The sequence below is a fragment of the Antechinus flavipes genome, chromosome 1 (assembly GCF_016432865.1).
Source record: "Antechinus flavipes isolate AdamAnt ecotype Samford, QLD, Australia chromosome 1, AdamAnt_v2, whole genome shotgun sequence".
NCBI classification, from domain to species: Eukaryota; Metazoa; Chordata; class Mammalia; order Dasyuromorphia; family Dasyuridae; genus Antechinus; species Antechinus flavipes.
This window is the reverse complement of record NC_067398.1, coordinates 401,352,388-401,365,273: the sequence shown is the minus strand read 5'-3', so window position 1 is coordinate 401,365,273 and position 12,886 is coordinate 401,352,388. Positions and strand designations below refer to the sequence as shown.

At 36.0% G+C, this 12,886-nt stretch overlaps 1 pseudogene; it reads left to right on the top strand.

The window, feature by feature from the left end:
* Window positions 1-7,629: 7,629 nt before the first annotated feature.
* Window positions 7,630-9,540, top strand: LOC127546130 (heat shock cognate 71 kDa protein-like; annotated as a pseudogene).
* Window positions 9,541-12,886: the final 3,346 nt, after the last annotated feature.

Below are 12,886 nucleotides of genomic sequence, written 5' to 3'. Positions count from 1 at the left end.
TAAAAAGTTATGCACAGTATTACGCATTTGGAAGAACATTGACCTGGGAATCAAAAGACCTGGCTGTTTCTTGTCCTGATTTGTCATTCAGAAGGAGTTTCTGTCTGATAAATGATCTAATGTTACTGGATCTCTATTTCCTCATCTATAAAATGAAAAGCTTAGATTTGATGATCTTTAAGGTCCTTCCATCTCCATTTTATGACATACATTTAAATTTTATCTTTAAGTATGAGTAATAACATGATTACATTTGGTTAACTATTAGCGCTCACATTAAATTTAGAGTAGAAATGCTTCTAAACAACACGTTGCTATAATAAGGGTCTCATTTGATGGCTGAACATTTCCCATTAACTTCTCAGTGGAAGCTGCCTAATTGATTTACACAAGATTTTTCATCTTTACTGATCTGCTAATCCTAAAGACCTTTCAGCAGGAATGTCAATTGATATCAAAGTGGTTATAATACGTTTTAATTAAATATTATGCCTTTTAAAAATATGAAGCTGAAGGTTTCCTTTTTCTCTTTATTCTTAAAGACTTTTGTGTGTGTGTGTATGTGTGTATCAGGGAGAACATAAATCTTTTGATTACATTATCAAGAGAAAGTAATATTCCTCAATTGTATGCATTTCTCATTAAAAATAAGTTAAAAATTACTTCAGATCACGTGATAATTCTCTTAAAGAATTCCTGCCACACCTAGCCCATATTTCTATGTAAGCTAAGGAAGAACCAGTAGGTGTCAGCAAAGGAGCCTTAAAGAAAGGGAGGTGAATGAAAGTCATTTAGCACTTTCAGGTAAATTTTTAAAAAACTTTTTTTTTTTTTTTTTTAACAGCATAGCTTATTACTTCAGCTGAATTTATCCAAAGTGGAAGAAAGAAGAAGTAATCAGAGGTATTGAGTTTCTTACTCATTTCAAAGAAAGTTGATTCTTGTTAGGCGTTTTCATTGAATGAAAATACCAACATCTTGCTTATGAGATCAGAATAAAACAGTAGCTAAATCTTCCACTTGTAGCACAGACAGATGATACTAGAGTTTCCAAGAATGGTGTTTCAGGACATTAGACCCTCTAGGTCAATCTTCTCATTTTAAAAATGAAGAAATTAAGGCAAGGACAAGTATTCAAGATGGGAATCTAACTGAGATATTATCTCCCTTCAAATGCACTACATTATTTACTAAGTAATATTACCTCTCAATTTATGAGGTTATGGATATGTGTCTATCTGTCTAGGAGGCACCAATCGTAATGCCAAATTCCGACAGAGGATGGAACAAATAGCACAGCCCCATAACACTTGTTATGGAATGTTTAGATTTTCAAAGGGAAAATAGAATATATTTGCAAAAAACACCATGATCAGGTAGTATGTACTTTTTTCTTAGTGTTGTTTTATCATGAAAGACCACAGAAAATCTATGAGACATTTCCAAATATTAGTTAATTTTAGCTATAACCTAATAATCAGAATAACATTGTAGAGAGTGTAGCACTCAAAGTCAAGAAAATCATGTGCTAACTCTGGAATTTACTAGTTATGTGACCCTGGACTAGTTAATTAACCTTTGTGTGTCCTAGTTTAATCATGTATTAAATGAATACAATAACACTTCATTGAATCCCTCACAGTTTTCTTTCTTTCATTCTTTTTTTTTTTTTTTGGTGAAAGAAACATTTAGTATTTCTTAAAAGCACCAAATAAGTATTTTCTCAATGGAAATTGCCTAACTGATTTAGTGTGATTTCATATGATGATGTCTGCTTTTATTTCTATGCTTGTTCTGTTTTTATGACTGGACTGCTTAAAGGAAGCACAAGAGGATAGATGTTGACTTCCCCATGTTATCCTTTTTATATATATTTTTACTTCTGGTCACACCTAACTTTGTATTCACAAGAATATAGAATTTGGATATTTCCAGTGTCTGCTTGTCTTGCTTCCCCCAGCTCTTTCTCTGATGTTCTTTCAAATCCATTTTTAACTCCAGATGACTGGATGGTGGGAAAGCCTTCAGATTTAATTAAGCTATGGACTAATGATCTAGAGAGAACACTTAGCACACTTCAGGAATATTCCTATTAGCTTTGCAAATTATAAAACAAATGACTAGGAAAATATGAGAAAAAAAGTTGATCATGTATTTAGGATAGAATTTCTCTACAAATTCTGTGTCCCCTTCCCATCCTCAGTAGATAATATATTATTTTTTCTCTGTTACCCCTAGGTTGTATAATTGCTTCTATTGGATCAAAACAAAATTACCTATAAATATCATTGATACTTTCTAAAACTGTTTGATAGCTTTTAGCCAGATCCATGCACAACAAAATAGTGATGGATTAGTTATAAAATGACTCATTAGGTAACAACTGAGAAAAATTGAAATTGAATGCCTGTAATAGTTATCTTAGAGAAGTGTAAGTAAGTAAGTAAGCAAGCAAGTAAGTAAGTAAGTAAAACTTGGAAAAGCTTCACAAACAGTGGCTAGAAAAAAAGGGCAGACTTAATAGATAGTATATGTGATACTGATTTATATGGAAAGAGGTCCTAGGACCCTACTAGTTTACTCTAGATGAAGTTGGCCCTCCCCTGTGATGTCCACGTATTTTAAAATCAGTTGGAGTCAGGAATTCAGGTTAAGGGAAAATCCTTGATCTTTATTCTTTGCGGAGGTGAAGGGAGGATGGCGATAGGAAGTGAAAGCAGTCGCAACATGAACCTGGCCAGCAGTGCCTCTGCCTCTCTCACTCCACCCACCAAATCGTCTTCACATCATTTCCTATACAACACATCAAAACTTGCAGAGAGTGGGTGGGGCCATTCTTTCTCCAAGCATATATTAAAAGAGTATGGTCCAGTTGCTAATTAGCTTCCCATGCTTGGGATCTCAGTGCAACAACTCAAGAGCTTCAGCCCATTTAATCTCCTGATTTCTTTTGTTTTAGAACACAGGTGGTCGAGCCATCCTTGACTTTTCAGGGAGGTGAGAGAGTCCAAGGGGTGGTGATCACCCATCCTCCCCCTCCCCCCCGATTTCTCAGGATGGATGGGGGGTGAAAGCACTAAAAAAGGAGATGATCACGCCCTCCCTGACATCTCAGGAAGGGAGATGAAAAGCACCAAAGGGAAGTGGGGATTGCTAGCGGGTTTCTGGGCTGAAGGATCTTATAAGAAATAGGTGTGCACAAACCCATCAGCATGGGAAGTAATACCCCAGCACATAGCAATAACACAGAGGTATTAGTGATGACTCTCTCCACAGTGAGTGTAGGCTTGATGTGGTGTAACAAACATGAATTGTATACACAAGTAACGGTATAACAAACAATATAAATCAACATGGTGTTGTAAAAGATTTCCAGAAGTCCTAGAAGGAGGGTATGTAAACAACAGTCACACATACACCTTCTTCAGCAGCCAAAAGATAGTCCCAAACCAATCTATTGTCCATTGCTTTATGTGTCAGGGAATCCAATGATCCCCCCAAGTTTTTGAAGTCCTGCAACAGTCCTTTTATGTGTTAGGGAATCCAATGATTCCAGCAGATTTTAAAGTCCTGCAACAGTCTTATCATTTCTCAGACTATCCAATGATTCCTGAGGGCTTTCAAGTCCTACAACAGTCTTATGTCTTAGAGAATCCAATAATTCCTGAGGATTTTCAAGTCCTACAACAATCTTATCATGTCTCAGAGAATCCAATGATTCCTGAAGGTTTTGAAGTCCAACAATTTTTGATGTCCATGAGTCAAACGCCATAATTGCCATGCTCTTTCAGTGGTGAGCACAATCAGCAATGAAACCACCCGATATTTCTTGGGTCTTCTTCATTTCAAGGGTCTGCTCTGTGTCTCTGAGATGGACAAGGAAAATACAGCTCGTTGGCAGTCATCTGATTCCTTCTCCGTCTGTAGAGATACAACCAAACCCTCTCCCCCAAGCAGTTAATTTATCTGGTCCCTCCCATTCACGACTTTCTGGATCTCTCCACATCACCCGGTGATTATCTAAAGATAGTGGAGCCACTCGCACTGGACACTGCCCTTCTGGTGAGTTGTAAAACCTGTCTGCAGAGCCAGTGCATCTTTGTCAAAAATTAAGAAGTTAATTGTATAAAGGGCTAGGTTTAGAAGTTCTCTAGGGTTACCTGTGGCTCCCCCTTTCTTTTGTTTTTGGAGGAGTATCTTAATGTCTCTGTTTCTCCTCTCTAATATTGCCTGTCCTTGAGGATTAAAAGGTATGCCAGTGGGTGTGCCACTGTGCACAAAAGTGTGCAAAATGTTTATAAGTATATGCAGGACCATTGTCTGTTTTTATTGCTTGTGGCACACCCATAATTGCAAATGCTTGTATGAGGAATTCAGTGACTACTTGGGCTGTCTCTTTTGCTGCTGGTATTGCAAAAGTGAATCCTGAAAAAGTGTCTACCACAATGTGGATAAAAGACAGGCGACCAAAAGATTTATAATGGGTCACATCCATTTGCCAAATTTCATTGGGTCTCAAACCACAAGGGTTCTTCCCTGGAGATAGTGTAAGCGTGGAAAGGAAGACAAGCTGTATAGGCTTTTATTATGCTCCTAACTTCCTCTCTTGTTATTCCAAATTGTAAACATAAAGCTTGAGCAGCCTGATGATATTTAGAATGAGATTCCTGGGCTTCTTGGAATAAAGGAGTATTGACCAACATAGTTAGAAGACTATCTGTCTTTGAATTACCATCAAAAATAGAACCTGGAAGTCCACTATGAGAGTGGACATGCAAAATATAAATCTTACCTGGATGCTTTCTCACTTTCTCTTGAAGTTTCTTAAAGAGACTTATTAGAGGCTACAAATTTTATTTGGACTGTGGCAATTCTTTGTACTACACCTACTGAATAGGCCGAATCAGATATTATATTTATATCTCCTGGATAATAAGTTGAGTTAGAATGATAGAGCATGAGACTCTTAATCTCAGGGTTGTGGATTCGTGTTGGGCACCAAGTGTGATGACTTCGTATTTTAAAATCAGCCAGAGTCAGGAATTCAGGTTAAGGGAAAATCCTTGATCTTTATTCTTTGTGGAGGTAAAGCGGGAATGGTGATACAAAGTGAGAGCAGTCACAACACGAACCTGGCCAGTAGTACCTCTGCCTCTCTCACTCCACCCACCAAATCATCTCTACATCATTTCCTATACAACACATCAAAACCTGCACAGAGAGTGGGCGGGGGCCATTCTTTCTCCAAGCATATATTAATAGAGTATCATCCAATTTCTATTTAGCCTCACGTGCTTGGGACCTCAGTGCAATGACTCAAGAGCTTTAGCCCATTACACTCCCCCAACCCTGAATGGTGAAGCAGATCATCTGACAAGATTTTATTTTAGCTAATTTATTTTTAATAATCAGGTGTTCAGGATTTTCCCCACTTCAGTTTGGCATCTAATAAGCCTGATTACATGGTGGTGATGATAAAGGTTGAGTAGTGTAGTGATCCAAAGAGAAAAGAGATATATTAGATGTCTTTGAGAAAGAGGCTTATAGTCAATTCTCCCCAAACAACTAGAATATCACATTAGATCCCAAAGTGATCCAAATCCAATCCAAATCACCAAATCCAATTGAGACCTTAGAGTATTAAAGTGACTTTCTCAAGGACTTTTCTTGAGGTCACAGAAACCTCAATCCCAATTCTTGCTAAAAGTAGTGATAAATTGGAGTCAAATTGAACTCTGATCTCAGACTCACAGACAGAGATATAAGAGACGTTTGAGATCACCATGTTCAAGGTCCTCATTTTTCAAAGGAAAAAAATGGATACCCAGAGTTAATGTCACTCCAGAAACTAGAACAGATATCTTCTGAAATCTTGCACAATGGGCTTACTAACCAGTTTCTTATCATTGGTCCCACTAGGATAGAAAACCCTAGTTTCATGCCTCAGGATGAGAGGTGTCCCTTTGGTCCTTCTAAGTATTATCTGATCACATGTTTGTGATTATCCTTACCTGCAAGTTTCCTAAAGAAAAATTTGTGAAGCTAGGGTAAGAGCAACACTTTTGAAGTTAATACAAAAAAGAGTAGAGAAGTCTTCCCAGCATGGAATGGCCCAGGAGGGATACCTCTCTTCTCTAGTTTTGTCTTGCATAAAATGCTTGCCTTTTAACTGTGAAAAATTGGGCCACTTTCAGGCCATGCTTGTCTGACAGTTTCCTTGTTAACTGTTACCAGGAAAAACTTGCTTCCTGAAGAGCCAAAGCTTACATTCTAAGTCACCTGTGAAGCTATACCTCTGAGCTCTAGCAAAAGCTTCTTCCTCAGAAGAATATAAGTGCTCTTAGAGGCCCTTTAAATTTCCTGCCTTCTGCCAAATTTATTTCCTTGAACAAAGTTCAACATGCTTCATTCTGTTCTCAACATAATTTGGCCTTTTTTGTAAAAAATTTAAATATTTTGAAAATTTATTATAGAAATTTGTATAGTTACATCAATATTGAAATAATGTGCTTATTTTAGTTTTCTTATGGAACAATATTATGATCAGATAATTATGGCAACAGTTCCATAATTGATAGAGGGAGATTTCTCAGTGTGACTTTACTACCTTAGTGAACTACAGGCACTAATTTTTCTTATTATTATAGATTTTAAATATTTTTCTTGTTTTTTTTTTTTTTGATAGCTTCTTTTTCTTTTGTGGAGAACTTTCTGTTTATATTCATTATTTACTGTGTGATGAATCTTTTTCTCACATATTTTATCACTTTCTATCTTTCCATTATTTCCATTGAACCATTATCTGAAACTTGACAAGTTAGCTGTTTTCTTTATAATTCAAGCTACATTGCTTTTGTTTGTGTAAAATCTGTTAACTTTATACAATCTATATTTCTCTTTTTGACTCCTTTTATCTATTTTGGTCCTCTAATATTTTTGTAGTCAAGTTTGAAAATTATCAGCATAAAGATGATAATTGAATACAAGAAAAATGAAAAAAATTATCAAACAAGATAATAATAAATGAAGAAGAGAAGGGAGCCCAGGACATAACCTTCTGGGACATCCATGGTATAATGGTTTAAACTCAATGAAGATTCAGCAATGAAAAATAAGGAGTGGTAATACAGACACATAGGAGTAGAAACCTAGAGAAAGGAGGGTACTTGGGAAAAAATAGTGAATGATACTTTCAAAAGGTGATAGAGAGGAGGGGAAGAATGTAGGTTGAAAAATAAAAGTAACTAAATTTGGCATTTGGAGAGATGAGATTCAAAGATAGATGATAGAGAGGTAAGAAAAGAATGAAGTGAAAAGAAATAGAATCATTGATCATTGATTGTAAGTGAATTTTTCAAGGAATTTTGCCACACAGTGGATGAAAGAAATAGCAACTAATAGAGTTTGTTTGATCATCTAGATGGCCTAGAGTGCTAGACTTGGAGTCAGGAACAGTTAAAAAACCCTGAAGTTCATAGTGAGCCAACTAATGATCAAGAAATTCAATGATAATTAAGTACTCCACCTACCTTATCACTTACCAAAAAACAAGATAGAGCAGCTACTTAATGCAATAGCAGCCTTTCATTCTCACAGTAGTCAGCTATGATCCCTGACTCCTCAGAAACCATGTTGAAAGAACTCACAATTGACATTGATCTTGGTACCACTTATTCCTGTGTAGGAGTCTTCCAGTGTGGAAAAGGGAAGATCATTGCCAATGATCAAGGAAACAGGACCTCCCCCAACTACATCATCTTCACAGACACAGAATGATTAATTGGTGATGCTACAAAGAATCAAGTTTGCATTGAACCCCACTAACACAGTTCTTGATGCCAAATGTCTGATTGGTTGAAGGTTTGATGGTAAAGTTGTACAGTAAGATATGATACATTGGCCTTTTGTACTGGTGAATGACATAGGCAGGCCTAAGGATACAAAGGGAAACCAAAAGTTTTTATCTTGAAGAAGTATCTTCTATGGTCATGACCAAGATGAAAGAAATTGCTAAAGATGGTCATAAATGTTGTGGTCACAGTATCAGCCTATTTAAATAATTCCCAACGTCAGGCCACAAAAAAAGCTGGAACCATTGATGGTCTCAATGTACTCAGAATCATCAATGAGTCAACTGTTGCTGCTATTACTTATGACTTGGACAAAAAAGGTTGGTGCTGAGAGAAATGTGATGATCTTTGATCTTGGAGGTGTTACTTTTGATATGTTCATTCTTACCATTTAAAATGGCAGTTATGAAGTCAAGTCCACAGCTGAAGGCACTCACTTAAGTGGAGAGGACTTTGATAACTGCATGGTCAACCATTTCATTGCTGAGTTGAAGTGAAAGCACAATAAGGACATCAGTGAGAACAAGAGGGCTGTTCACTATCTGTGCACTGTTCCTGAATGTGCAAAGCATACCTTTTCTTTCACTACCCAGACCAAAATTGAAATTGATTCCCTTTATGAAGGTATCAACTTTTATACATCAATATACTTCTATACATAATACAAAAATACTGGAGCCCATTTCAAAGAGCTGAATGTTGATTTCTTCTGTGGCACTCTGGATCCTGTGGGAAAGGCTTTAAGAAATGCTAAGCTAGATAAATCAGATTCATGATATTGTCTTGGTGGGTGGATCCACCACATCCTCAAAATTTAGACACTTCTGCAAGACTCCTTCAGTGACAAGGAACTCAACAAGAGCATCAATCCTGATGAGGCTGTTGCTTATGGTACAGCTGTCCAGGCTGTCATTTTGTTTGGAGATAAATCTGAAAATGTACAGGAGTTGTTGCTGTTGAATGTGACTCTTCTTTCCCTCAGAATTGAAATTTCTGGAGGAGATATGACAGTTTTGATCAAATGTAATACTACCATTCCAACCAAGCAGACACCAATCAAGCTTTATCACATATTCTGAAAGCCAACTTGGTGTGCTTATTCAGGTTTATGAAGGTGAGAGAGCAATGATAAAAGATAACAACCTGCTTGGCAAGTTTGAGTTTATAGGAGTCACCCCAGTACTCAGGGTTGTTCCTCAGATTGAAGTAACATTTGACATTGATGAAAATGACATGCTTAATGTTTCTGCTGTGGAGCAGAGCACAGGCAAGGAGAATAAGATCACCACCACAAATGACAAAGATCATCTGAGCAAAAAAGACCTTGAATGAAGGCTGAGGATGACAAGCAGAGAGACAAGGTATCTTATAAGAATTCTCTTGAATCTCATACTTTCAATATGAAGGCTACCATGGAGGATGAAAAACTGTGGGGCAATATTGGTGATGAAGACAAACAAAAGATCCTTGACAAATGGAATGGAATTCTATGGGATAATGGATATAATCAGCTGGCTGGATAAGAATCAGAAGGCTGAGAAGAATTGGTGTAAAGGCAGAAAGAGAACATCTTCTATACCACCATCACTAAGCTGTACCAGAATGCAGGATGTATGCCAGGAGTCATGCCTGGTAGTTCCCAGGGGATGAAACAGCCATATCTAGAGGTGCTGCTTCTGGAAGAGATTGACTACATGACTTCCAAGCACCTTTCTAAAAATTGAAGAACTCAGATTTGTAGCCAAGACAGTAGCAATTTAAAAGTAATATTTAAGCTACTATGTAAATCTGGGGCATTCTGAAACCTTGAATGTATGCAGAGGGAGAGAAGTTAAACAACATTGTACTTTTATCAATACAATAATAAACAAATGGAAATGTGATTCTTGTTCTGAGAATAAAATCTATTTAAATTGGGAAAAAAAGATTATTAGCAGTAGAAAAAAGAGGGCCCTTCCAGGAATGTAAGTACATGTTTTTTTTTTTTGTTGTTTTTTTTTTTTTGGGGGGGGGGAGAAGGGGAGGCTATCAGAGATAGGATGCAGGTAGGGAAAGGAGGAGAATGAACCAACATTTATTAAGTGCCTATTATGTGCTGTGCTAAATGATTTACAAATGTTATTTTACTTGATCCCCAAAACAATTCTGTGAAATATGTGCTACAATTAATCTTATTTTACAGATAAAGAAAGTGATATGAAAAAATGAATTAACTTATTACAAAAGCAGCATGTGCCTGAGATTGGATTTGACTGACCTCAGTTCCTTCTAATTCCAGGTCTAGCACTCTATTTGCTGTGCCACCTAGCTGCCTCTCATGGATTCTAAGACTTTGCCAGAGGTAGTAGAGAGGAGGTATCCCTTATGGAAATTCCAGGGGGATTAGAAAGTTCCAAGGTGGAAATCCTGGATATTTTGGGGAGACCATTAGACAACAATAAATATAAGAGCAATCAATTTAGTACTAGAGTGCTCAGATCTAGGGACTCTGAAGTTCAACACTATGTTCTGAGAAACTAGTGACTCAAAACAACCAGTACTCTTTATTTTAAAGACTCATAAGGAGCTAACTCTGGGAGCTCAGTTCAATAATTTATGATGTCAAGCAAAGCTTTCTACTCCATTCAAAATTGCATCTGAGTAGAACTTGACCCTGGTACAAAATAGCAATTCAGGAATTAACCTAGAAATATAAGTAAATCTAAGCATACATGAATGAATGTTAAAAATCATTGAAAATATAACTTCATAATTCTAAGGAAAGACTTGAAGGAAAAAAAGAAAGAATATTCCATAGAGTCTATATGAATACCCAGAAGAAAAGAAGCAAGAGGTTAAAAAATGTAATTAAAAAATAAAGAGTAAAGAATTCTAAATAAATATTTTAACAGAGAAAGTAATAACCCTTACTCCATAAATGAGTTTTCTCCAAATTAGAATAGTCCAAAGAAATATCAAGAAATCATAAACATAAACTACCTAAATATATTAAAACCAGAGGAGAAAGTAAATTCATGATAGTATCTCCTGAAAGAATCATCAAAAGTCCTAAGAATGTCATGGCCAAAATCTAGTACTTCCAGATCAAAAATAAATAAATACATACTGTAATGATTTAGAAAGCAAAAGAAACTGTTCAAATACCAAGGAATTATAATCAGAATAACACAATACTGGAATTTTTTTTTTAATGGAATACAATATTCTGAAAGTCAAGAAATAATAGACAGGAACTTTGAAATTCAACCAGAAGAGTTCAGGAAAAATAAAACAAAACATTGGGAAGGCATATTAATTTAATGGATTTCAGGGAGTTTATGATGATTTATGCTAACAGTTTAATAAAAGAAGAAACAAGAGTCCCTTCAGCAATGTATCTTTAAAAAAAGACCACTTTGTTTCTCCTGGCTATCCACTAGATCTGTCTGCCTACTGTTGCTTCTTGGAATTTCATATTTGATTCTCTCCTGAGAGATTGAATACTGTCCTTACTTCTACCTTGCATTCAGGAGAACCCTGAAATTCAATTGCCATTAACCTTTCTGTACCTTTCCCTGTGGATTTTCTATGAATCATAGAATTATTCATGAGCTTCTTTTGATGAATAAGTTACCGATAAACAATGCAAAATACTTTCACTCAGCACTGTACTACATAGAATAAGTCAATAATACACACAGTATAATACATGACAGCTGAAGTCAGAAATCTAGGCAGCTCTGACACTTCTCTTCGTTAGTGAGGGGAATAGTCCAAGGTTGCTAATGCTCACTTACGAGATGTCTTGTTTTCAAAAACATGAACATAATTCCTATTAGATCCAAGGCACTATGTATCTATTTTTTTCATGTCCTGAGGGATACAAGTCTTTGAGGCTCAAAGCATTTTGGTTGTGTTCATATATTTGATTGGTTCTGATTGGTTATTGCAAACTGCTTATTCTGTTGTTTGAAAAGTTAAGTGAGTGAATGACAGAAATGAGTTTTATTTGACAAAATAAGGTCACACATTGTTTTTTGTATATGATTCATATGCAAAGCTCATTTTACTATATAGATGTGGTTTTTGATTCATCTCTTTAGAGTTAATTGTAATAGAACTAAGTACTTTTTTTCAGATTTAGAAAGATCCACTATTCACCATGTAAAGGACTGCTTGCCATCTGGGGGAGAGGGTGGAGGGAGGGAGGGGAAAAATCGGAACAGAAGTGAATGCAAGGGATAATGCTGTAAAAAATTACCCTAGCATGAGTTCTATCAATAAAAAGTTATTAAAAAAAAAGAAAGATCCATAGAAGATAGAGAAGGATGGGGAGATTTTTATGGAGTGTTGAAGAACCAAGAAAACAATATATACAATGACTACAATAAGATGTGAAAACAACAGGAAAATATAGCTGAATTCAAATTGCAATGCCTAATCTTAGAGAAGAGGTCCTAGAATATATTCCCCACCTATTAGTGGAAAAATGGATTTATACTGCATAGAGTATTCCAGATGATGTCAGAAATGTTGACTTAGTTGCTTTCCTTTGTTACAAGGGAAGATTCAGTCACTTTGGTACATTAGGAAATGATTGCAGTGAAAATAAACAGAAGGCATAATTAAACAAGCCTTTTTAAAAAGTTAAAATAAACATTTGTAGTGAGAATAAAATGAAAGTTTTGTTATTTATAATTATGAAGTTATTAAAAACTAAAGATCATCATAACCACCCTGGGAGGTAGGTATTATTTTAATCCTCTTTTTACAAATGAGAAATCTAAGGTAAACTGGTTAAGTTACTTGCCCAGGATTAAATAACTATTAAGAGTCCGAGGTTAGATTTGAACTTCAGTCATCCTGGAGCTCTAAACACTGCACCACTTAACTATAGAGAAAGAGACATAGATGTATGTGCAAGCATTTGGGACGTGTGTGTGTGTGTGTGTGTGTGATGGACAATCATTGCAGTTAGAAAAGAAGTTGGTCTGAAAATTGAATTAAAGTAGAGTATTGGGCCAGATTGCTTTCTGGAAAGTTAATAGTGTTTTTGT